Source organism: Diadema antillarum, unplaced genomic scaffold (genome assembly GCF_040938485.1).
Source record: "Diadema antillarum isolate AM-2024a unplaced genomic scaffold, OU_Dant_1.0 scf00000060, whole genome shotgun sequence".
NCBI classification, from domain to species: domain Eukaryota; kingdom Metazoa; phylum Echinodermata; class Echinoidea; order Diadematoida; family Diadematidae; genus Diadema; species Diadema antillarum.
Window position 1 is genome coordinate 30,558 of NW_027270949.1, and position 27,238 is coordinate 57,795.

Here is a 27,238-nt window from a genome sequence, read left to right on the forward strand (position 1 = left end):
CTGTGATGACTACAAAGAAAGAAAAAAAAGCACACCATACAACAACAACAACAACAAGACCCAAATGTAATCAGCATTAACCCCTATACTGTACTTCATTTATGCACTTGCATGCATACTGGAGCGCTTTCTTTGCTGACTGGGACATAAGTCCAAAAATAGAGATTACCTAATCCCCTAAAGAAACCCATCTAATGTGTTACCATGGCCTTCCTGTTGGACTGAGGCACATTGCTACACCTGAGTGGGCGTGGCAAATTCATAACCAGGTCAAGATTGAACGGTTTTCATACTGAATGCTGATGAAAAAGCTTATAGCAAGTTGTTAGATTTACTAAGATTAAAAAACAAAACAGTACTTTGAATATCAGCCTAGATGCAGTGTCATGATAGGGACATGGCTAAAGTCTAGATAATTGTCTGCAAGCATCAGCTTATCTTGAACACAAAAGAGATTAAAAAACACTCGACAATCACCCCTTACCAAGATTACATACCACTGCTGCAGGCCCTTCCAAAAAATAGCCATGAAATTTATGGTATTACCATTGTAAAACCGGAGTTGCCATAAGACAATCATGGTATCCATGGTATTACTACATTGTACTTGTACCACAGAAAAACCACGGTGATGCATAGTGATACCACAGAAAAACCATTGTTAAACCGGAGTTGCCATAAGACAATCATGGTATCCATGGTATTACTACATTGTACTTGTACCACAGAAAAACCACGGTGATGCATAGTGATACCACAGAAAAACCATGGTAAACTATCATTACCATGGCCCGACCATGGTACTGATACGTTTACCATAGAATAACCATGAAGTCTATGGTATTTCCATGGTCTTACTACAGGTGCCACAAAATAATCATGGTAATAGTATTTAATAATTTTTATACCATAGCATGACCATGGTATTACTACTTGTACCATTGAAAAACCATGCCATCTACTGCATTTCCTTGATATTACTACAGGTACAATTAAATAACTATGGTGATGCCATGTTTTGACCATCAGGCCATGGCACGACCATGGTACAAAGTATAACCACTTGTACCATAAAATAACCATGGTATCTACGGCATACCCCCGGTATCGCTGCAGGTACCATAAATTAACCATGGATATACCATGTAATAGCCATTATACTATAGCACGGCTGTGGCACTACTACTTGTACCATAGAATAACCATGGAGATACCATGCATGTAATAACCATCATACCATGTACTACAACCACAGGGTCTTTAATTGTACTGCAGCATAGTTCTTATGGTATCTTCTGTACTTCTGTAGGTACACAAAAATATTCATGGTGATACTGTGGTTCAACAGCAACATATCAATTATGATAACAATGTTACTTTGTTGTTAGATATCTCAGTCAAGAATATCAATTATGATATCGTTGGCCTAATGCCAAAAGGGCCTTAACACCATAGACATTGTACAGTGTTATGGCCCTTTTGGCATGAGACCGACGATATTCTTATAGGTTAAAGGGTTTTATTGTACAGTAGGCACTGGTTGAGATGAGGATTCAGGTTTATAATTTTTTTTTTCTGTCAGATGAGAAACCTCTTATAAAATATGAAAGAGCATGTAATTTCAAAAAGGATTCAACATTTATTGATGAAAATTGGTCTTGAAATGGCTGAGATTTCAAAAAAAAAAAAAGCATTCCTAATAAAATTGACAGGCCCTGACTTTCATTAGAAGATCTTTATTTTACTTTGTTTTTAGATATCTCAGTCATTTCACAGCCTGTTTTCATCAAATAAACGTTTGAATCCTCTTAGAATATTGTATGCTCTTTATCATTTCAAAGAGTGGTTTCTAAATATCTCTCAAAACATTACAAGCTGAATCCTCACCTCAACCAGTACTGAACAGTCCCTTTAAATGTCATATAACAAAAAAGTTAATTCTCTACTGGTATCACATGGGAAAAAATGGTCTCATTTTAGCAATCTGTTTGACCCAACTTGTTATACTTAGTTGCAAACTGGAAGTAGGTCGATACTCGTTCACATTACCATGGTGTGATTTACCATAACAATTAAAGATAACAAGGAAAAGTAGAAATTACGCGGTGCGTAATATATGTCCCTGCCGGAAGTAGCATTTTGTAACAAAATGTACAATACAGGTCAAAAAATCAAGGTCAAAGGTCAAAGAAGTCGAAGGTCAAAATTCTGTGTAGAAGTGTTGAAGCCCTCACCTAGTGCCATCACATAAAGCAAACGGAATCGAAATCGGGTTAGAAATGGCGAAGGAGTAGCATTTTGTAGCAAAATGTACAATACAGGTCAAAAAATCAAGGTCAAAGGTCAAAGAAGTCAAAGGTCAAAATTCTGTGTAGAAGTTTTGAAGCCTTCACCTAGTGCCATCACATAAAGCAAACGGAATCGAAATCGGGTTAGAAATGGCGAAGGAGTAGCATTTTGTAGCAAAATGTACAATATAGGTCAAAAAATCAAGGTCAAAGGTCAAAGAAGTCAAAGGTCAAAATTCTGTGTAGAAGTTTTGAAGCCCTCACCTAGTGCCATCACATAAAGCAAACGGAATCGAAATCGGGTTAGAAATGGCGAAGGAGTAGCATTTTGTAACCAAATGTACAATACAGGTCAAAAATCAAGGTCAAAGGTCAAAGAAGTCAAAAGTCAAAATTCTGTGTAGAAGTTTTGAAGCCCTCACCTAGTGCCATCACATAAAGCAAACGGAATCGAAATCGGGTTAGAAATGGCGAAGGAGTAGCATTTTGTAGCAAAATGTACAATATAGGTCAAAGGTCAAGGTCAAAGGTCACGACTGAAATTCTGTGTAGAAGTTTCAAAGCTCCCATGTAGTGCTATCATATAAAGCAAACAGAATCAAAATTGGCTCATAAATGACAGAGAAGTAGCAAATTGAAGATTTTGATCACACACGGACGCACACACGGACGGACACACGCTACGACGGACGGACGGACACACGGACACACACACGTACGGAGCCCGTTTCATAGTCCCCTGCTCGAACTCGTTCGGCGGGGACAAAAATTAATACCAACTCACACCATTCCAATTGAAACTAAATTGAATGAGCTGGCACACTCTTAAAAACACTGATCAATTCCAGTTGAATATAGGCCCTAAATTGAATACTGTATGAAGTTTTATGTGTACCAGTTGGAAACCATGCCACTCAACTGGCAGATTCACTAGCTAACTCCACTTAGACAAGTTGACTGACCTTATAAATACTTCAAACTAACATTTCATTCCAACTGAAACAAATAAGATAAACTAGGCGAGTGTCTATAATACCAATTAAAATTCCTTGACATAACTGACAGATTCACCACTTGATTCCAATTGCCAGAAACGGAATAAAGTGTCATACTGAAATATCAAACACTTGATTCCTGTATAGAAACAGCTAGACATAAATGGGCCCTTAACAATGGCATTGAAATTGACAAGACGCAACTGGCAGAATTATCATTGATTCCACTGGAAAGCGATGGAATGGACTGGTACAGTGAGAAAACATACAAGCTGACTTCAATTTGAACAAATGTACCAAACTGAGTGAGTTGATGATCATACACGTAATAGTAATGATAATAATGGTGATAATAATACAATAATAATAACAACAACAGCAACAACAACAACAACAACAACAACAACAACAACAACAACAACAACAACAACAACAACAACAACAATAATAATAATAATAATAATAATAATAATAATAATAATAATAATAATAATGTCTTATCCAGGGAAGCCTCTCCAGAGTTGCCACTGCTCTACCACAGGGCCCTGCCATACAACTACCAGTTGAACTGTTCTGGTGAAAATGACAGATTAAAAAAAAAATAGGCCTATCGTGTAAATTTGAACATTAAAACATATTGGTTGATCCTAGTAGAAAAAACAAAACAAATAGACCAAAGTATGCCCTTTGACAAAGTGAGATCAACTGGACACAACAAGCAGATTTTCCAGTTGATGATCCACTTGAAAGAAATTGTATTTTAAACTGGCATACAACAACCAGTTGATTCCAGTAGAAACAAAGAGTGCACATAATGAGTTCGACACCCATGAATCATACATCCAAAAAATCAAACAAACCATGAATTTGACACCTAGCGAACAAGGCCCATGACTGCGACATGAGGCAAATAAGGCCCACAAAACTTTGACAATAAGCCCTGTGATGAAATGTCGAACTCGTGGGCCGTATGAATTGTTGGATGACCCCGATACAATTGGACCAATTTGGTGCAGTTTGAATCGACTGCACACAACTAGCAGATTTACCAGTTTTCTACGTGTGAACAATGGTAAAAACTGGCATACTAAAACTTCAACTCCATGATTTCAGAAGAATCAACTGTATCAAATCAGGCTCTTTTATTCCTGTTGCAATTGACTTGACACAACTGATAGATTTATTCAAATTGAAAGCAATGCAGATTAAAACTGTACTTCGATAAAGTATAGGCCGTAACAGTAGAACCCAGCTGGGATAAATGGACCAAACTGAGGAAGTTAATGCCAGTTCGTCAAAGCTGGCAGTTTCACCAGTTGATTCCACTTTTTATTAAAACGATTATAAACGTACCAATACTTTCCAGTTAAAACCATTGGACCAATATGAGTACTTGCAACAAATGGGAAAAATCAAAATATGTATCAACTGATCCTAAAGTAGTAGAGCAGTGAAGCCCTCAAATTCATGAGAATTGTGCAAAATTTGACTATAAAAGCATGAAACTTTCACAAGTGTTAGTAAAATACCATATTAATATTCATTTTAAGATCGAGAGGTAAGTCTGATTTGACCTCTGATGACCTCCAGTTTTGTAATAAAGAATAGAATAGAATAGAATAGAGAGTAAAAGAAAACAGAACACTGCATTCGTTTTCCTAGTCACCCTGTGACGTCAATATGCTCAGTATTTTCCCCTTCTTGGAGTTAATGAAAACGTTCATCTTCCTTCCAGCTACTTCCTTTTGTTGTTGTTGTTGTTGTCAAAAACCCCTCTTTGGAGAGGGGTTTTTGAAAACAAACAAAAAAATATTCTTTTGGTATTCTATGGTCATAGGAATTTATAAGTTAGACATTGGCTACTTTCCCCGCTAGTGATCAGTTCCAATGGCTATCCATCCCCAAAGTCCCGCGCCAAATTACGGGGAATGACATGATGGCGAGTTTTTACCCTTTGATCCCCAAACATAAATGATCTTCTGAGCTGGAAGGTCGCCCTCCTGCGAGAATTTATCCCTATAAAGGGCTTTTTATACTTGCCATTTTTTGCTTGGTCCCGCATATATATATCTATATATAATGACAATTGTCATTGTCGACCCTGAGGAAGACGAATGTATTCGTCGAAAATTTGGTCTGAATAAACAGCACTGTTGGACTGAAATGCATTATCACCCTACTTCGTCATCTTTTCTGTACTGGTACCAACATGCGGACTACAAGTATCATTACATGTATATATATATATATATATATATATATATATAAGAGAAATCGTTTAAGATGAATGACTTTAATTTATGTTTGAAGACATTTCAAGAGATGTAGTCTGATTTGTTAAGGGGTAAATCATTCTGCTGTTTGCAGTCTTGTAAACATACTTGTATCTTTAGCGAAAACTGCTCGATCGAGTACGTGGACGGTGATACGTAGACCCTTTTAATAATCAAATTATGTATGAACCAAATGGTTTCTGTTGAACATGTATTGTGTTGAAAAGTTTTTGGCAAAATTCCAGGGAAAATTTGTACATAAAAATTCCGATGTTAAATGCATGTGATGGGAAATGTAAACAGTATGTGCGAATGTTTCTATGTTTCTTGCTAAACTTATTTGTTAGTGAGGAAAAGAAAAGAAAAGAGAAGTCTCGCTCTATTGACCAAGTCTACACCACAACGCCTACCAAAGCTTGAGGTGGGTTGGAATGTCTTGTTTAGAGCACCAACCGAAGTACAGATTAATTGGCACGCTATCTTTTGAAGAGAAACAAGAGTTTGTTTCACATTGTTAGTGGGAAAAGAACAGAGAAGTCTCTCTTCGTTAGAGATGTTCAGATCCCGCTCTATACCACAACGCCTACGGATGACTTTGCCATATATATGCCTGTTCTTAAGCATCAACCCAAAATATGGTACTCCTCTCCCCACCTTCCATGTTTAAGCGTACAAATTTTGTCCAGTGCAAATTAGATAATGTTGCACATAATTTCATGCAAGCTAGGCTGCATTACTAACCCAAACATAAATATTATATTTGACGTCACTGCCATCACTGAAGACACGTAAGCTTCATTTCTGAAGTAATTGACCGCTCACATTCCTGAGAATTTTTACTATGAACCAATGCTCTGTGGAAATATACGTACATGCTTTGATTATAATGTCAAGGCGTGATTTGTACATGATTTAATCAACTTTTAGGATTACACCAATGAAGCCAAACATCAATATTTGTAATCCTAAACAAATTTTGATATTCTAAAAGTCTGACCTCACATTGTCCTTAGATGTCAAAGTCGGATATACACAGGGTAATGACCAATGTTCTGTGGATAAGCAGACACTTCTATTGTAGCATAAATGCTAATAGCATAATGCATGATTGCACACCAAGTATACGGTTAACCATTGAATATCACATACGTCAAATATCAATATTCTGGTATTTTGAGGTCATTGACCTGTCACAGTCCTCGGAGGTCAAAGGCAGAGACATGTAAATAATTTCCTTTGATCTGATGGATAGGAAAACAATTCAATTGTAACACAAATGATTTTTAAGACATCGTTATCATGTTTATTATCAACCAATTGCACCAAATATCAAAATCTGATAATTTGAGGTCATTGACCTCTGAAGATCATCAGAGGTCAAAGGTAGAAACTGTTAAGGATCGGTGGAACAAATCAGTCGAAAGAAGTGCATTTTCACGTTGCTTACGCAAAAATGTGCGGACGGACGCGTACGCGTGGAATTGTTTGAAACGCTCAAAATTGTCTGAAACTTCGAGATTTCCCATTGGGAAGTTGTTTTGAGCCTTTTAAAATTTTGACGTGCATGCATGATGACCTGGGTAATTAGCATCAAAAAGTAAGATCAAACGTGACCTGAACTTTATGTCCACCGAAAATGATGAAAAAATGACATTTAGTTATGAAGTTATGTACGATCATGTGAGAGTGTCCGAAAATCACAAAATGGCGCCTAGATGACGTCAGAGATGTATATGTCATTGTCATGAAAATTTTATTTTGAGTAGATATTGTCATGACATATGTTGACTGAAAATTTCATGTTATTTCGTCATGTCATTGTTGAGATATACATGACACAAAATGTGGCAGAAAGAAAGAAGAATAAAAAAAAGAAATAAAGAGAGATTTTGACAATCACAATAGGTGATACGCTGATAGCGTATCACCTAAATATCAACCTTGCAACACTCAATTTAATTCTATCTTATGTGACTACTACATACAATGTACCTAACACTTTTAATAATTACCAGTATGCGAGATCCCCGTTTGCATGCATCGTTTCTTGCTCTGTTGGGCAAGCCTCACACCTCATTTATACATGCATTTACAGGGCATTTAGATAGAGTGCTCTAGGACGTAGGAGCATTCCTGAAACCCTCCAAAATCTGTGAACAGACAATCAGGCTCTGGAGATCTCTTAGCCCGTTGAAGACGAGTCCCAAGTATACTTACGCAAGTGTCTAGATTGGAAATGTATGTTGTAGCAAAATCAGCCCGTCCTCAAAGGGTTAAGTTATGCCCCTCTGGAGGCTAGGTTCAGGAGCACTCCTGAAGCACTCTAAACCCTGTATAAAGGGTCATCAATGTTTAGAGTGCTCCAGAAGTGGTATGTGGTGGGTGCTGTGCATAAAGTTTATATGCTATTAAAAGTTCATGCACACTTAAAGGCCGCCATGACACTAACTCCACTCTTAGCCACTCCAAAAACATCAACAGGCCATGCAAATACCATCCAATCTACTCCTTTTTTTTTCAGTCGTATTCAACAGCTTGTAGACAGCCATCTAAAAAGAATAAATTAAACCTTGATACTAGGATTATGCGCGATTGAAACTGATCTGCATGGAAAATTCCACCTTTGTAGTATGATACGGTCAATTACCTCCCAAAAGTTAAACTTGCACAGGTCAAAAACATTAGGTAAGTCCAAGGAAAATTTTACCCATAGCAGATACAAATTAATGTATGTTTATTCTATTTTGTCAAGGTCAAAGTACCTATTTACTAATTTTGCCAATTTCAATAGGATTAGACCTTAATAGGCGAGGTTGACTGGTTATTTTGTACAGACTGACATATCACTACACATACAAGAAATATCTCTGTAGGAGATCATTGCATTGCCTCTGTTCACTCTCTTTTTCAATTTTTTGTCTTACAGATTCATATCATATGATATATTCCTCTCTAATCTCACAATCCACAACATCTGTTTTTTCCTCAATGAGTAATCTGCTACTGGATAGCTACTGTATCCTGAAAGGGGGTGTTTCCCTCTCTGACCTGGGGAGGAGATTGAAACTGTTGATATACTACAACCTCTTCTATGATGGTGTTTGTGATGATGTTGATGATGATTATGATGATAAATTTGAGGATAATGGTAGCCTCTGGGTATCAATCACACCCACTGCTCAACTATAAGCATCACTTAGAATGCTATTGACGGAGAAAAGACAAAGGGAAATAGTTTATTTTTGAATGACATTGCAATTTATTCCTGCTCAATACACTGAGCACAGAATTATCACTGGGGTCATCTGAAAAGTAGATTGAGCATAGTTCTCTCTGGATTCCTGAAACACAATCGCATGAACAATCCCAGGAGAGACGAACTGTCTGATGAAATAGCCCTCTCCTTCAGTAAAACCCCAGAAATTTTCTTTGACAACGACCAAAACAGAGGAAAGGTGTGTACGACAATTTGTTGATGATGTCATATCCAATCATATAGAACCCATGATCAAATTCTGGATCAACTCCTAACATCAAAATTTGCACTGGTTAGGCAGGAACTGATATATGAGTGTCGGAACTATTTTTCCCCCTTTTTTTTAACAGTTGAGAATATTGTATCACTTTTGTCGTTTTTGTGACATAATATGGCTAAATATAGATAACCGTATCTACTGATATGCTTTGTACACCAATTTGTGCTGATGGAAAAAACAATTCAATCAGGCAGTGTGATCAATTCATAATAACAGCAAAATTGGTGCCTACAGAAACGATCCATATCTATGAGATAGAGACCAACCAAAAGACTACGGGTACTGTAAAACATGATATATTCGCGGCATGAATTTTTCGCGAATTGGAGCCAACGGCCTTTTTTGCGGCATGGAATTTTCGCGAACTGCCACTGGCATTCAATGCATATAGTGTAGATAAGAACTTTTGCGTGCATTTTAATTTCGCAAATCTTGGCACTCGCGAAATTCGCAAAATTAAAATGCACGCAAAAATTCCTTGTTTTACAGTATTTTGTGGTCGCAGGCAAGGAAAATGAAAGTATTCTTTAGCAGGTTAGGTGAGACTGAGCGATATCTCTACAAAGCTAGTTTGCGATAGTGAAAGCTCATGTACATATTTTCCAAATAACCTTTTGGTGTTTCCCCAGTTGATTTGGCATTTCACTTGTTTTCAAAGTGACATATTAAGAGTGACAGGAGTTCCTGTTCATGCAAACAATGAATTTGCAAGACCATGGTGACTGCAATAACCCATGATCAACGCTTGGGAAGAATGCTTTTCATTATTTCAAACTGAATGCCTGAATAAACTTGTTCTAAATATTGTTTAATACTGTCACATAGGCCTACTAGGCTTCAATGAACATTTTGTTGCTCTCAGGTGGATGTGCTGGCAAGCACCACACTACTTGTACATTGTACAATTACATGGTTACATGAATAATCCTTTCATCACAGATGCTTTAATATCGCAGTGAATTATAAAACCAACATGTCGGTTATAAAAAAACAAACTTTTATCCCAGTGAATTTCCAAACCAACGTGCCTGTTATCACACAGGACCCTTTTCTGCTCATGTGTTAAAAGTGGAACCCGAAACTGGCTTAACTAGGTAGACTAGCATTAGCATTAATATGGCAAATTCACTTTTGTGTACGTGCATCCTTGCTCAAGGCCATGCCCAATACTGAACTGACTTTGAATGTAATTTAGAGAAAAATTGCAGGTGTCATGAACACCAGTATCTACAAACTGGCCAGGACACAGGGGCACTGTTAATAATACATGAGTGCAAGTGGAGCAAATGTAATACACCAAGTACACACAGTTCCGGTATCTGTCATTTCTAATGGTCGTCTAGGCCTTGAAGCTGACACTATACATAGCAATGGGTTCATTAATCTTTATGTTGTTGGTAAACCTCCAAAAACAACTACATGAATTATGACAGGTGTATTATATGCCTACTTGTGTCTAGTCAATGCTGATGATTTTGGAAGGAAATGGCATTAACCACAAACCAAGGTACTGACTGACAAAAAGACTGTAAAATCAAACAAGCTATGTACAGTAAATTTGAAGTCAAATCATTTACATACAGAAGCCTCATAAGTTTAACGTTCAGACGGTGACCCTTTAAACCCGATGAGGATGGACTGATTTTGTTACACCAAGCATTTCCCATAGACACCTGCCCGAGAATAACCTCACTTTGAGGATAAGTTCTAGGGGTGTGAAGTGTGGCACGGTCAATTTTTAAAAATAAAAAAACTGTCATTTCATTGACAGTACTAATAAATACAGTCTGTAAAGCAAGACATTTTCTCCACATGAAATTTTTACGAATTCGAGCTGACTGCCTTTTTTTGCAACACGAAATTTTCACGAATTGCCACTGGCATTCTATACATATAGTGTAGAAGGAACCTTCACATGCATTTCATTTCAAGAATCTTGGCTCTCATGAAATTAGCAAGATTAAAATGTATACAGACATTTTTTTTTTCTGGTTTCTAGGTTACACAAATTGAAGATTGTTTATAGCGACAGCACAAATGTAACAGCTCTGTCTTTTGAGCAGTGAAGTTATTGAAAAGTTATGACAGGGTGTTACAAATCCACTCATCCACTTGCACAGGGTACTGTAAAACATGATATATTCGCGGCATGAAATTTTCGCGAATTGGAGCTGACAGCCTTTTTCGTGGCATGAAATTTTCACGAAGTGCCACTGGCGTTTAAAGCATATAGTGTAAACAAGAACTTTCGCGTGCATTTTAATTTCGCGAATCTTAGCACTCGCGAAATTCGCAAAATCAAAGTGCACGCAAAAATTCCTCGTTTTACAGTATCTTAACTCCACTTTTTGGCAAGTATGGCCTACAGGTATGGACATTTACCTGCTTGAAGTAAGAGAGCTTTGCCCAACTCTCTCCATCCCCCCCCCCCAAAAAAAAAAAAAAATCCTTAAGCTGATCAGAAAAATACATGTACCTTGTATAGTTTGCTATTCCCTGTTAGGGCTACTGGTTCTAATTTCACACATAAAAAGCATGCTCTGAACATGCAGGATACTAGATGGAATGCCACCTGTCATATTGTCTGGTCTTTTGTCATCACATTGAATTGAAGCCAAAACTTGAGCCTTTCAACCATTGACTCACCATGACCAAAAGAAAGTGCAAGTCACTCTATACATGTGCCACAGCCATAAAGTTAGAGCCTGCAGAATGTTTGTGAAAGTGTATGTGTATTGGTGTGTATGTGTATTGGTGTGTGTGTGTTGGGGGGGGGGGGGGTACCCCCCCCCCCCCCCCTTCAAGGGGAAGAATCTACAGGTGAAACCCTTCATGAGTCTTGTTGTGCTACTTTACAAGTATAGAATAACACCTTTTTCACGAGAAAAAATGCATTTTTTGTCAACCCAACCAACTACATGTACAACATGGTGATATTACTGTCCTCCTTTGTTGAACTTGAATCTACAAATTATGTAAATTTTAATGTCACTACAACAGAATTTTGTTGTCATCTGTCATACCTTGTTCTTTGAAATTTACGCTTTGAGGTGGTAATAAGCACACACAAAAAATGATATGTCCTTGAAGTGACATTAACCTTTTCAGGATGGTTTGATTTTGCTATGTACAACATACATTGTATAGATACCTGCCCAAGTATACTTGGGTCTCGTCTTCAACAAGTTAATTAAATGGAACCAAGTGCAAAACCGACTGGAAACTAGACTACACATGAGGAGCACCTGGCCTCCTACAGTGTGCTCTCTCCTTCTCTCTCCCTCTCTCTCCCTCTCTCTCTTTCCATTCTCTGTTTGTCTCTCCCTCCTTTCTGTGAAACTTAGCCAAGATATTATTTGAGCATGTTTGTGATTTCCTGGCTAGTTTGCTGAATCACACATCATTCCCATCCTTGGTACATGTACACAGGGATGCATTATACTGTACCTAGTGTTGTTGCTCAATTTGGGGATAAACACCAAAGCAGGGTGCCACATAAGCCAGGGCTCGACATTAACGGTGGCCCGGGGCCACCAAAAATGCAAGTCGGGCCACCAAAACTTCCGAAATGAAGAATGTGGTAGCCTGATCGGCCCACCAAAAAAGGTCGGATATTTGCCTTTGGGCCACCAAAAATAAAAGTTAGTGTGGAGCCGTGCATAAGCACTTGCCCGATTGTCCGAGGCAAGTAAAAAAAATCAAAATCGGGCAAGCATTTTGGAACAATGAGAAAAAATGCTTGCCCAAATTGGGCAAGCAAAATGTTTTGTAGCCACCTTTACTTCCCACCACACACATGGAGAAGTCTCGATGCAATCCAACACCAACACTCTACTGAACCAAGTTTGTTTACTGTAAAACGAGGAATTTTCGCGTGCATTTTAATTTCGCGAATTTCGCAGGCGCCAAGATTCGCGAAATTAAAAGGAACGCGAAAGTTCTTGTCTACACTATATGCATTGAATGCCAGTGGCAGTTCGCGAAAATTTCATGCCGCAAAAAAGGCCGTCGGCTCCAATTTGCGAAAAATTCATGCCGCGAATATATCATGTTTAACAGTAATACTTCGCACATGTGCTGTTTATTCAAATGATTGTGTTTTATAAGCCTTGACTTTTGAAGTGATTCTCTATCTTTATTTTCTTATACTTTGGACTTTCTTTTTAGGAACATACAATTTATGTTTGGGCAAGTCTTCTGCAACACTTTGAAACTGCTTGCCTGAATGGACAAGTGGTAAAAAAAAGTTATGTACAACCCTGCAAAGTAAAAAACAAAAACAAAAACAAAAACAAAAACAAAAACAAAAACCCAACAAAAAACATTACAGGTATGATATGTGCTTTATGTGGTACTAGACAGAACTGCTGTTACATTAGTTATGTTCAGACGACAAGCCTTAACCTCGAGGTTAGAGCTTGTAGTTAGGGACCGTGAAGACGCATTCGTAGTTAGCTAACCTCGAGGTTTGCTCAATGTTAGAGCCACGAGAAATCTTATGGTTAGCGCTCTAACCACGAGCCGCGGGGGGTCCCCACTCGTAGCACTGTGTGGACACAAAAATCAATGCACTCAAAGGGGCAGGAATTTGACCTCAAGGTTTCGTAACCTCGAGGCTAAGATTCGCCGTGTGGACGCACGTCGTAGTTAGGGGGCAAGAGCTTAACCTCGAGGTTTCCTAACCTCGAGGTTAGGGCCTGTCGTCTGAACATAACTAACGACAAACATTCAAGCTATACATGCTGTACCTAGGGCAAACGTCATATTTATACAATCATATCAAGGGGGGGGGGCAGTATGAGATTGGAGCCAATATATGACGGCATCTATATTCAATAGAAAGCCATATCAATGATTCTTTTTGTACAAAAACCGCGTTTAGTTCTTACAATGATATAAAAAAAATAGGTCAAGAATAGATTCTACTAACATAACAGTCTGGTTCTACGGTAGCTCAACCAACAACGTTTAGAAGATGTACCAGTACTTACATTGTAACACAAGGACACTATTAAGCACGTACAGTATTCATATGTATGAAACCGGCAAATTTGTGATTCACAAATACGGAAACAATATCATTTGATTGAATTGATCAATGCCAAACACAAACTGTAAACACACACAACACAGAGTGTGTATCACTTAGTCTTTTTTTATTCTAATGTTCTACACTGGTACTAAGTAACAGTGACAAGACACACGGATGTGAGATCTTTGTAACAAATACTACAATTCATTCTTTTAGCAGTGTTTCTGCTGGTACTATCCAATATCTCTCAACCACCTGATGCTACGTAAAAGTTCTACTAGTGGGTCAAGCTGCAGTGTAAATACTGTAAATTGTGCCAAACGTCTTGATACTGTGATAAATTCTTCAAGATAAGCAATTGTACTGCCATGGACTAATCTGTGAGCTGGTTGTGTGTGTCCAAGGGCCAGAACTGCTATGTTTGGGTTCTGTTAATATTTACGATTGAGGTGTTTTCTGAAGTATACATACTGCCTACCCCCGGTCGTGCCCCGACCACTCCCACATGAGGTGTACCAAATCCTTTTAGATACCGGTTGTATCACATCAGTACCCTTTAGAAACAATACTATGCTTATCTCTTTTATACCCCTTCCCCCACTTTATACACACAATCTAGATTTAAAAAAATTGAATTAATCTCCCTCTTGCACATTGTCAAAAATGTCAAATGGTGGCGGCGTTATCAATTTCTTTATTTAAACAATGTGTCTACAATGTGCCAGTGTATAGTACAAGCTCTATTTCACTGTACACACACAAAAAAGGAACACAGTCTCTATCTCCATACTTTCATAGTTTGGTAAATTTTCTATGCAATCGCTACATTGGTAAAAGAAATATCAAGTTAAGCTCTGAAAATGCATAGTTGGAATTTACAATGTTTTAGTCATCATAAATATGGAAAAATTAGCTGCGATTACAGCATATAATTTGCTCTGCCCATGCCTGATGTAATATTGCCAGAAGGGCATGGCACAAATGAACACTGAAAGTGTAACTCTGCTTGACCTCGCATGTTGCTCATGGATGCGAAAGATCACGTCATTAATCTGCATGTAGTATACAGCCATCTTATGGACCCTACAGCTAGCGACTAATTTATGTTTACATGTGATATGCGATCGATAGGGAGAATTGATGGATAGAATCAGGCTCAGTTTGTTATTTCAAGACAAACAGCCCAAGGTGTAACAATGCTTCATTGTGATACATCCAGAGATTAAAAAGATTACATAATCTGTTGTTGCTCTTTCTCTTTTCTCTCATCTTATTTTGTCTGTGTGTGTGTGTGTATGTGTGTGTGTGTGTGTGTGTTTTGTTCTTTTCTCTTTTTTTAAGCTGCAGTCATCTCAACAAAGAACAAAGCAAACTGAGCGAAAGAAGGGTTAAAATATCTGGGGACCATGATACTGTTAAAATGCTTAAACTTAAGAAAAACATAAATGCATACTTTACACATGAATGAAGAGTTGACTATAAATTGGAAACCATCAATATTGTCACACTTTACAAGATACAAAGTAGTCCAATTCAGAGTGATCTGAATATTTCATATTATCCAGAATTTATCAGTCACAACTGTGTTTCAATGGTAGAGGCTATGGTGTCTTCAAATCAGAACTTTCCCAAACTGGTCATAATGTGCATTATACCAGAATATCATTAAAAATTGATTTTGGTTCAATTGATATAATATCAACTCCACCCCTTTGCTATTATGTTTGGTTCATTTACATTAAAAAAAATAGATGGTGAAGATTTGTGTTCAGGCAGATGGGAAACTTTGGAAGTGTTGACATCATCATCTCCTAATTTGCATACAATTATGTGACCATGCATTTAAAGGTAGGGGATACCTTTTTATACAGACCTCCCAAAATGCAGCAAAACATTAAATATGAACCTCAGGGGACTTGCTTAGGCCACTGCTTAGAAATTTGGAAGTCAACAGTTATCTAAAATTTGAATAATGCACAAAGCTCAACTACTCAGTAGTTCTGTGTGTCAGCCACACTTCAGCCTTTTTGTTGCATTCTTCTGTATTTGTGATCTATAAACCCAAATCTAAAAGTACAAGAGCTGATGTAATAATAAATAGTAATAACATATAGAGTGTGTGGCAAGAATGTATGTAGAAATGTTTGTAAGTGTTGATGAACTTTCTTCACAAAATATACATGATGGACACACATGCAGTACATGGGTCTGCAAAGGTAGCCTAGTAATGTACTGGAATTTACGGTGAGCCCCGAAAACAATTCAATTCAAAATCTAACGGTCAAAAAAATGTACTAAATGTTACCTTCCACTTTCAATACTTTATGGGAGTTTCTAAAATGATACTCTCTTCAACATACCACTGTATTTATACAGCTCTTCATTTAAGGCGTGCAAATGGGATTCCCTACCTTTAAGCAAAATCAACAAAAAGCAGAGTGGGAATCCCCCAATATTCCCCTTTTTTTTTCTCTTTTTTTTTCGTGAAGACCCAACATAGGTGAAATGCAAAATCTAACTAGTAATTTAATGTTGTCTGAAAATGCACATTAAGCCATTTCACTTCAGAATCATTGTCAGACTTTAAAGAAAAAAGGAACTATAATTTTGCCAATGGCAATGCAAGGATAGTTTATGAGTCTGATTTAAGCTGAACTTTCTCTTCACTTCCAGGACTCTGAAAAAGAGATGTAATTCAACAAATTTGAATGCCATGAAACAAATTCAAAGCCTTTAATGAGGAATCTGTTTGGTTCACTCTCCATGCTTTTCAGCGAAAGGTCTTGGCAAGATCAGCTTTATGTACACTACAAGCCCCATTTTAACACAGCCATTCAAGCCAGGTACTGTGAAACGTCCATCCAATTATTTTTTGTTTTGTTTTTGTTTTACCCTGCATCTTAAAATGGCCATAGTGGTAACATTCCTTTTGATACACTCAACATGCATTAAATTTATGTGCAATTCGTACCATACACAGTCCAAACAGAATGACTCATGACAGTGCAACCCGCAGAATTGCATTTTAGTCGCAGATGCAGTGTCATGTAGTTCACTCAGTTTTGGTGATACAGGTTGATCAGTTAGTCTATATTTAAAGAACATAGAATTCAATGTGTGTACTTAGAGGTAGTCTAGACTACGTCATTTGCCTCAAAATGTGAAACTTACTTACGACTTTTTACATCATTAGAAATTTTGAATTCATTTTGAACTTTGATTGTGTATCCAATGTTTATAACTTGGAAAGGCAATAGCAAATTTACTGCATGGTTGTATAACTTTTCTTATTGTGATTACAGATTCTAGGTCAAGCTAGCATCTGAGCAAAGAATTAAACAAGCATACAAACAAATCCCCCCGAATTGTAGATGATTTGCCTACCTACCATACATCAAATTCAGCATATGGGGCTTTCCCCGGCCTCAAGACATACAGGTACAGCAGTCCAGGCGACGAACACTCGCCCGCGCCCCCAGCTCGCCCCAAGGTTAGGAAATCACTTTCGGCAAGTTTTCGCACGGGGCCCAGCCCGAGGGATCGGCGCGAATACACGCTCGTGTACACCTAACACTCCTAACAGTGAGCTCAGCAGAAACCAGCAAAGCAGCAAATGATTAACGACAATGATGATGCTAAATTCGATAACTTTCACTAGTGTCCAAATTTAAGAAAGTTTCAAGCATTTCATTTATACTCACAGAGCTTTAGCTTCAATGTTTGATGAGGTACGGTCCTTCTTCACATGCGTTGTGCGAGCAGACAGCTTGCTGTGTCGATTCACAACTGTCATCAGAACACAAGTTCAGCAGCTAACGAGGCTGAGGAGGTAACCGCATATGGTATGCAATACACGCAATCAAAAGTACCAAACACACACAAGTCAACATGTGTGTTTTGATGATGCGTGTGTCTCGTGCGTACTCTGATCTCGCAGCCCCTCCCCTATTATTGAAGATTCGCTTACAGGTTGATTGACTGAACTGCTGTGAAATATTCAACTGGTACAGATGTATCAGGTATGCACTTGATAATTATGCTAATTCCGTGTTAGTTGGGACAACAAAACGCAGGTAGCGAGCACGGGTGAGGGGCGTGGTTAGCTGATCTTCACCTGCGAATACTAACTAGTACGGTAGATTGTTTCTGTAATTTCTATTCAAATTCTATGAATGTTTTCTTCACAAAAGTTGCCAACAACGCTTTGCAAACTGACTGAATTCCTGAAGGTAACAGGTGAATGAAATGCTTCGTTCCTACACACACTATATAGGCCTAGACTGTAGGAAAAGAAACATCGTCGTGGATTTTAATAGGCCTCCATTACACAACGGTCTACTAGTATTGTTCACAAAATTAATGATATCATTGCTTTGCGAAAGGATTCTACAGAGATCGCTGCAAACCCGAAAAATACAAACTGGTTTGCTTACATCGATGCACCTTTTCTGTATAATGTGGTAATATTAATGGTGTTTCTTCTTTTTATTGCCTAGTAAGCAGGGGCCGCGGAACCCAAGGGGATAGGGGCCTAAGCCCCCCCCCCCCCCCCTTCCGCTTAATTTTTATAAAAAAAGAAAGAAAAAGAATCCTGGAAAGAAAATCTGACAAAGAAATCACAATATTCATTAGTTTCTCTGAAGGTTCCGTGTCAGCTCAGTAGTGGGTGGGAAGGGGGGGGGGGGGGGAGGAGGAGGTACCATTGATCCTTTGCCCCGCCCCTTCTGCCCCCAGCCCCACCCCCAGTCCATTCACTTGCCCCCTCAATTAAGTTTCTTATGAAAGATATCACCGTATAGCGTTTATCAGCTGTTGCTAGGCAGGGCAAGCCTTCGGAAAGATTTGTGGTTGTCACGGCAATATTTTGTGAACCAAGCATGGGTATAGAATATGAATACATCATACATTTCGAGCACATCGTTTTAAAGTGGGTGGGGGACGCACCCTATACAAGCTTTTCTTTTCAGCATTCCTTCCAATCTCCATCTGTATTTCCGTATACTTCCCATAGTTTGCAAACTTATACATTTCGTCCACTTGCATTGTAGGCCTAAAGTAATTCTGCATTCAACTTCTTTAATATAATATATATATATATATATATATATATATACTTGAGACTCTTTCTTTTTATATATATAATATGTTTTATATATATTATGATATATATATATATATACATATATATATATGTATATATATATATATATATATATATATATATATATATATACATATATATGTATATATATATATATATATATATATATATATATATATATATGAAGAGTTTGTTCGCAAAAACCGATAAGTCCATTTTTGAAGATTTTGAAGTACGGTCTCTGTCATCAAGTACAAATAATACCTTTTAAATGACATATTGGTCACTACATAAAAAGGTACATTTTTGAAGTTATGGTCAAAAGAAGTAAATATTTTCTTATTATTCTCTTTATTTTTCTTGACCTTTAATCGCAAATATCTCCATTCGGCAAATATGGACTTATCGGTTTTTGCGAACAAACTCTTCATATATATATATATATATATATATATATATATATATATATATGTTTCTGTTGGAAATGGAAAATAAATGAATAAATGAATGAAAGCAAAGTTCGTATGTTTATAATACTGTTCTAGGTTTTCTGATAACTAGAAAGCTCACTCGAAGTTGCCCGACATTGCAACGTTACAGCAGGCAAACTGAATTCCCCTGGTTCAAAGGTAAACAGGTGAACTGAATGATTCGCGCTACTATATACTAGTAACATATACAATCATTTATGCCACCAGTTCGATGATATGTGTATAACACAGAGAAAACTGTGATTGATAAAATTATATTGCAGGCATACCGCACATTCATGAACGTTATAGCTGTTAGTTTTACGCTGCTGTTAATCTTCCCTATTTTAGGTTCTTTCATCTCACTTGCAAGGGGGCCATTATTTTATAACATAATTTCTTTTATTTATGCTGTCGTCTGAACCCTGACGTATTCTGAGCAATTGGTTTACACGTGCAGGTGGCGTGGGGGCCTTCCAGGAGACATATATCATCACACTGGGTATGATGAGTCATCATTTGCTCTTTTAACCTGTGTTAACCTATGTTTGCTCCAAGTAAGACGAGTATATTATAGAAAAATACTTGTGTTGCATGTTAGTTGCTCTGGGGGTGTTCATTAATTTAGTCAGCGCTGACAAGTTGTGAGTCTCTGACAATTTCAGCAAAATCTGTGGATTTGATTGGCTGAGAAGCTCTGGTCACTGACTGTTACCATGATGATTGTCAGAGACTGACAACTTGTCAGGGCCGACAACTTTCATGAAACGGTCCCCTCTTGTTGCACTGTCCCTCATATTTTGTTTCTTTACATTTTCTCCTCCTTAACCTTCTCCGTTGAGTAGTGTAGGCCGACATAATAACTTTTGTCTTGTGGAAATAGAATCAATCAATCAATCAATCAATCAATCAATCAATCAATCAATCAATCAATCAATCAATCAATCAATCAACCAATCAATCAATCATCAATCAACCAATCAATCAATCAGTCAATCAATCAATCAATCAATCGATCAATCAATCAATCAAACAAACTTTCTCTTTCTTCTCTTTCCTCTTTCTTTTTCCTCTTTTTTTTTAGTTTGTCATTCCTCTTTCTCTTCCCTTTCTTCTGTTTTTTTTTTCTTTTTCAACGGGATTTTAGGTACGCAGGACTTGTAGGAACATGTTAGAAAATCTCTATGGAAATTAAGTTCGGCTCAAAAGAGAGAGAGAGAGAGAAAAAAAAGGACAGACATAATCAAACTGAACCGTTCAATGTGAGGTGTGAATCAGTATCCCCTCCTCCGTCCCCTCCTTCATTCGTCCCTCTATCATTAACTTCTCTTTCTCTCGATCTCTCCTAACTCCTTGCTACCCCTCCCCCTCCAAGGACTGGTTTTGATAGCATCGTAATTCGATAGGAATTATGGGGGCCGAGAAGATAAAAAGCGGACGCGTACTTTACCTTGGCGACGCGTTACCGCCACTGGTTTCCATGGGAACAGTGATGCTGCCGACAACCCGGATTGACCTCTCGGGTAATTTTTTCCCCAGTCTCGATTTCCTTGGACTTCCTCCCTCTCTCGGTAGTTTAAGGCCAAGGTGCACCTTGACAAAGTCAAGGATGATCTGCCGATGATCTTACGTTCTTCCGCTGAGGCTTTCCTTATTTTTTGATGCGCGGTGGGGTCGGTTTCAGGAGTCTGAATTATTTCCAGAGTCGACATTCATGGATGAATCAGGGCTGTTTCCTTCCTAGATTTTCACCCTGCGAACAGACAAAACCTCAATTGAACAGACGGTAACCAGTCAATACGACATACAAAGAATAAAAACAAACTATGATTAAGACCATGACATCAAGAAAAGAAATAAATATATAAAGAATATTATTTGAATATTAGGAGTCGAATGAACATTAATTACCGTGCAGATCCATATCTGCACGGTCTTTTGAACTAGACGTAATGTTTTGATTTCCGTTGAATTGTGTAAGGGAGTTATCAATGCACTTCTTCTAGAAGAGTGATGTAACATCAGGAATCATATACAAAAAGTAAAGATATTTGTACTTATGATAATAGTAACAGTGATGGTGATGAGGGTGATGATGCTAATAACATTTATGATACTGGTGATAATAATGATGTTGATGATGATAATACTACTGATGATAAATCATCATAATTATTATCATTAGTACTAATACTATTACAGTACAATAATAAAAATGACGTAACATCCTGATGATGACAGTTAACAGATAACTATGATAATTATGCTGTCAAAGACAACACAAATACGAGCCTTTAAGTTGGAGGTTTAAAGTTGTTGGTATGAGATCATTGTGTGGACGGTCCGGAACGAAGCCCCAATGAAAGTGAATGTCTAAATTGGGCCCGCAAAGATGTCAGGACTAGATTAGATTGCATTTAAATTGACATGATCTTTACATCCAACATTACAGACTCCTGGTGATTTTCCATATTTGATATCTATATTTTGTGGATTAGTGATGATGGGGGATCTGTGGTGTCCGTTGATAAGACTTGACTTTCAAACGGATGTCCCAACTTCTAGTCCTGCAAAGTACTTTCACATTTTTGGACGGCATGTTTTCAACCGTGAATCCCTCTCGACCGCCGTGCATGAATTGATTGGTACCTGGTAATGCTGGGGTTGCAGAGCAGAGCTAACACTGAATAGGCGTTATTAGCATTATTTTCTCCAATTACTATCGTTATGATCAACAACTTCAAACCGGCTTACCAATCGGTTTCCCCCGTCATTCAACAAGGAACTTTTGCAGTGATGTATTTACCTCTAGCGCCCTCTGTCGCTGTACTTCACAAAGCCCACTCTTTTCACTCAGTTATCCAGCAATGGCCGCGCCGATCAAAAAAAAAAAAAAAAAAAAAAAAAAAATGTTTGAGGCCTCTTTGATCCTATAGTTATTCATGATCTCCGATAAGAATTGATCGAATAAAGAGAAGAAGTCATTCTCAACATTATTCTTATCCGAGTTTGCCACTTCACTCAGATTACGTGAAGTTTGTGAGAGTTTGATTTCATCTCATCAGGCATTGAATAGAAAAGTCGTGACTCTCAGTGATGTGGATAGGCCCCACTCATTTTGGATGTAAAGGGGAAAATCATTTTGTTGCTATTAACCCATTCCCTACGGGAACTTGGCGGCGTGTGTATTAAATCAATGGGGTTATCAGAATTCTGCATAGAACGGGTTAACAAACACACAAGAAGCTCATTTGACAGTTTTGTTGACACACTTGAAAGGAGACAAAAAATCTGTTGTTTCAAACTTCCCCATTTTCTGCACTATATGCCGCAGGGATAATGCTGCCAAATGAATTTGTGGTAATGCTCAATAAGGTTATAGAATCATATTTCATATCATATTGAACCTATCATCAAGCGGATGTATTTTCTATAATGGATGGGATAATGAATGAAGGAAAAAAAATCACAATCAAATTGAATGGTAACGACATAGGTCATTAAGAACGGATGAAAGATTTTCCCCAGCTCTGTAAAGCACTTACAGGGGCAATTTTTGACATGTTCGTGTGGCCCACCTTGATTCCGAAATCATTATTACTCCGCCCGAGGGACGCAGCGATTCGATACCTCGGTCCTTGTTAAGATTTGAAAGACTGGTTGAATAAAAGTAAGAGACTCCCCGTAGCTCCGGCCCATTTGGGCGAAATTTCGCTTGGAAATGATTAACTCTTTTTTGCTTCTTTTTGTAAGTCAAAAGTCGGCTCATTCCCCGGATTCTTGTGTACACTTGCACTTTGACCCCTTTTAGGCTACCAGCGTAAGGACGGACGTTCAAGGCTGAAACGCGAGACGGTCTCGCTGTCGTCGTGGGTAGCTGGCGGTGATACGGGGTACATGCTTGCCTAGCACCTGTACCTCTTTGGTATAGTGAGAAGTACAGATACAACATTACATGTGTATGTGTTAAAGGGACACATCACTCCGTATCTGAGGTTGCTTTTGATATGATAAAGAGTGAAAAAATAGGAACAACAAGAGAATGAACACTTTTTTCTTTCCAAATTGGCAAAAAACGTGAGATAGTTAAGGATTTTTTGACGGTTCGAGTGTTTTCCCGAAACGGTCATCCGTCATAATCACAAAGTCAAATTATTTGATGCGGTGATTGCATGCTTTTCTTTAATCTCCGTCATTTTTTATTGTAAAATAAAATTCATTAAATTGCTTTTTTTCCCTCCTACAATTGTAGTTCATAAACCGGAAACCACATTCCCTTTATCCTCAATCGTTTCCAGTCTATAACAAATTTAATGCGAAGGAAATGAGTTGTTTAGCCAATAAATGATGTAGATTTGCATAAGCAAGCGACTGAAAGAATACCGGTATAGACGTCACAAACACCACATCTGATTTGCCTAATGTGACCGATAATCATATCACTGCAACTTGAAGTATCGTTTTGAAAATTATGCATTTCATAACTTTCTTCTTGTCAAATTTTAATTACACATTCACAGCTCTGTCTGTTGGAAATCTATTCGATCGAATCACATCAATGTGCGCATAGGGCTTCGCTTTAAAGGGATGGTATAGTTTTGGTTGAAACCTAATTTCAGGTTTCTAACATTTCTTTGGTGAGATAATGAGAAACCTCTTATGAAATATGAAGACCATGTAATTCTACGAGGAAATCAACATTTATTTGATAAAAACCGGTTTTGAAATAGCTGAAATATTCAAAAAGAGCGATTCTAATAAAGTGTGGGACCCACACTTTATTACGATCGCTTTGTTTTACTTTGTTTTTGGATTTTTCAGCCATTCCAAAACTGGTTGTCATCAAATAAACTTTGAATTCCTCATAGAATGGTATGCTCTCTACTATTTTATAAGTGTTATTTTATAAGTAATTTCTTGATATCTTGCAGAAAGTTAAAAGCCCAATTCTCAACTCCACCAACACTGTACCATCCCTTTAAAACATGAAACTGATGGGGCGGCCATACGGTAGGTTGTTATATAGGCAGCATAAGACATGGTACATGCTTTGATGGAATGTGAAACTTCAACAGCACGCAAGGGAGACATTACTCGAGTTTACGTGCATCACGCGCATAAAAGGGAAAGAAAAATTATATGGTCGTGATCTGTGTCCCAGAAATATGTTATTACACAGCCGCTCCCTCTCATCTTCCTCAAGTCGTGCCATTGTTGTCGTTAATTCCCAAAGAAAGTTGAAAACTTATTTGCTGTCGGACTTGGTTCGAGTTATATAGCCCATGGTATGTCCGGAGCCGGCAGAAATCAGACGGGATGAAGTCACCGTGAAATGAAACCGATTTTCCAGTCACACAGACGAACAATTTCCCCTCTGTTTACACATAATTCGATTATAATCCACTTAAATCTATATCTGCACAAATAAAAAAGAAAGCGTTCCGAAGCTGGATTTCAAGCTCTTCATTTCTGATGAGATTATTGAATGGTCGTTCTGCATGGATCAACCCACCGATGAAGAGCTGACACGTTGTTGTTGTTGCTGTTGTATTATTATGTATCGCCTGAGCGCATCCTAAAATTACCCCATTTTTTAAAACTTTGCGCCAGCTCTGACAGCTAGATGTATGGGAAGGGGCCACTAGCATGATTTGTCTGTCTATGCCAGAGAAATAAGGGTGAGTGATTATTAGGAGTGGCGCCGTGCATACGAGGAACAAAAATGATGTGTGTGAATTTCGACCTCCAATCTTGTTCACTTTGATGTTAGGCCTATGTCTGTACTCCTCAGCACTATGCCCCACGACATGCATGAAACCATCACTCCATGATGGATACAATCATCGATGTACTGCTCGTCGATGGTGGATACCCGGCCCGGGGGGGGGGGTCGGATCCAGGAATTCCGTAAAGAGGGGGCGCTTTTACAAAATTAAAGATCATTAAAAATCATTTTCTTTTTTATTTCTTTTTTTTAAACAAAAAAAAAAATGAAGGGGGGGGGGGGCGGTGCGCTCCCTATAACATCACGTCGAAATCGTCGAAGAGTAGGCCTCTTCACCGTCATAACTTGCTGCTCCGTCCCTAACTGTCGCTATGGAAACGACTACGTCATTATACTCCATGCCAACATCTCCAACACTTGGCGATTCCCAATATGAGACAAACGTCTAGAATCGATAGAGAGAAGAGAAGAGATGAGAAGATACACACACACACACAGACACACACACACACAGACACACACACACACACACACACACACACACACACACACACACAGTGAATAACACAATAATTATTTTGTCAACTTAGGACGAAAAGTCATGAAATCCCTCTGAGGCAAATATGCTGAATACTATTTTTTTTTCCTACATACGTAACGGAACTTTCATACACTTTGCGAACTTTTCATGGTTCAAAATCGGGATATTTCTCCCTTTTTTCAGTGGGAGTGCATTTTCCTATCTCAAAAGAAGTAAGGAAGGATTTTTCGAATAGTAATTCCAACATCTAGCTTGTAATGCTACCAAACGACGCATCATACTCCCCGGATAATTGCAGAGGTATGAGACGATTGTGCGTGGCGTTCACACCCGGCGGAGCGCTTGAAAATGTGTTTTTACAGCTGACTAGACCTTACTTCCCTCGAGCAAGGTGCAGCGGTACGTCATCACTGTTCACACTGTTTGTTATTCGCTGGAATCCGCGCCAGGCACGCCGCACACACCAACCCGCGAGATCATACGAGCGGTGCTCCCAGTGCAAGCCGGTGGAATTATATTCTGGCGGGAGAATCCTCCAAATCATATTCGGATTCGGAAAGAATTTCATGACTGACAACTACGTAAGGTAGGAATCACGCCAAGAGCTGAGCTTTTCGCGAATTCAAACATTTTTCTTTACTTATTTTTATTTACTTTTTATTTTTATCAAGCTGCTTTATGATGTGTAGCTTCTAGACGAGGTATCAAGCGCTCAAGTTATAAACGTTTGGAGTTGACCAGGGGCCTGTCAGACAGCTAGGTGTGACTGGCTCAGTCTTGTAATCTGAGCTTCTTTGCTGAATGTTTCTGAGCTGAAATAATTCGACATCGCAGGTAGGCCTAGGTGTATACGGACACTGTGGTTCTATATATATTCAGGTGAAACTCTCCTTAATAATTACGAATAACATACTGATGCTCATACATGATCATGATGATGTGTTATTATCACCTTTAGCTGTTGGTGTGCATCCGTTTAGCACTTCCAACGAGGCTGACAGACACGTAACATCGCTTGTAGTTAATAAACACCTGTTTTGGGTAGTTTTTTTTATTTTGTTGTTGTTGTCGGTTCTACAGACTCCAGCTGCAGTGCTTTCCCTGTGCACTATTACTCACTCTGATAGAGAGGCCAACCCGCTGATACGTCATCGGATAGGGCGCCTCGCATTATCTTTGACCAAAATGTGATAGCGTGCACCCATCACCAGGCGGAATGTAAAACATTAAACCTACATCTCTCCAATAACGTGCCTTATCTGTGTCAAACGCTTTGC

The 27,238-nt window shown here is 38.3% G+C and overlaps 1 protein-coding gene across 1 annotated transcript in view; it reads right to left on the reverse strand.

Annotated features, from left to right (window-relative positions):
* Window positions 1-17,928, reverse strand: part of LOC139716002 (retinol dehydrogenase 10-B-like) — a 40,033-nt gene extending 22,105 nt beyond the window's left edge. Inside the window, exon 1 of the mRNA XM_071627560.1 lies at window positions 17,826-17,928. The gene's annotated coding sequence lies outside the window, so the exon portion shown is untranslated. The remainder of the gene's footprint in view (window positions 1-17,825) is intronic.
* Window positions 17,929-27,238: the final 9,310 nt, after the last annotated feature.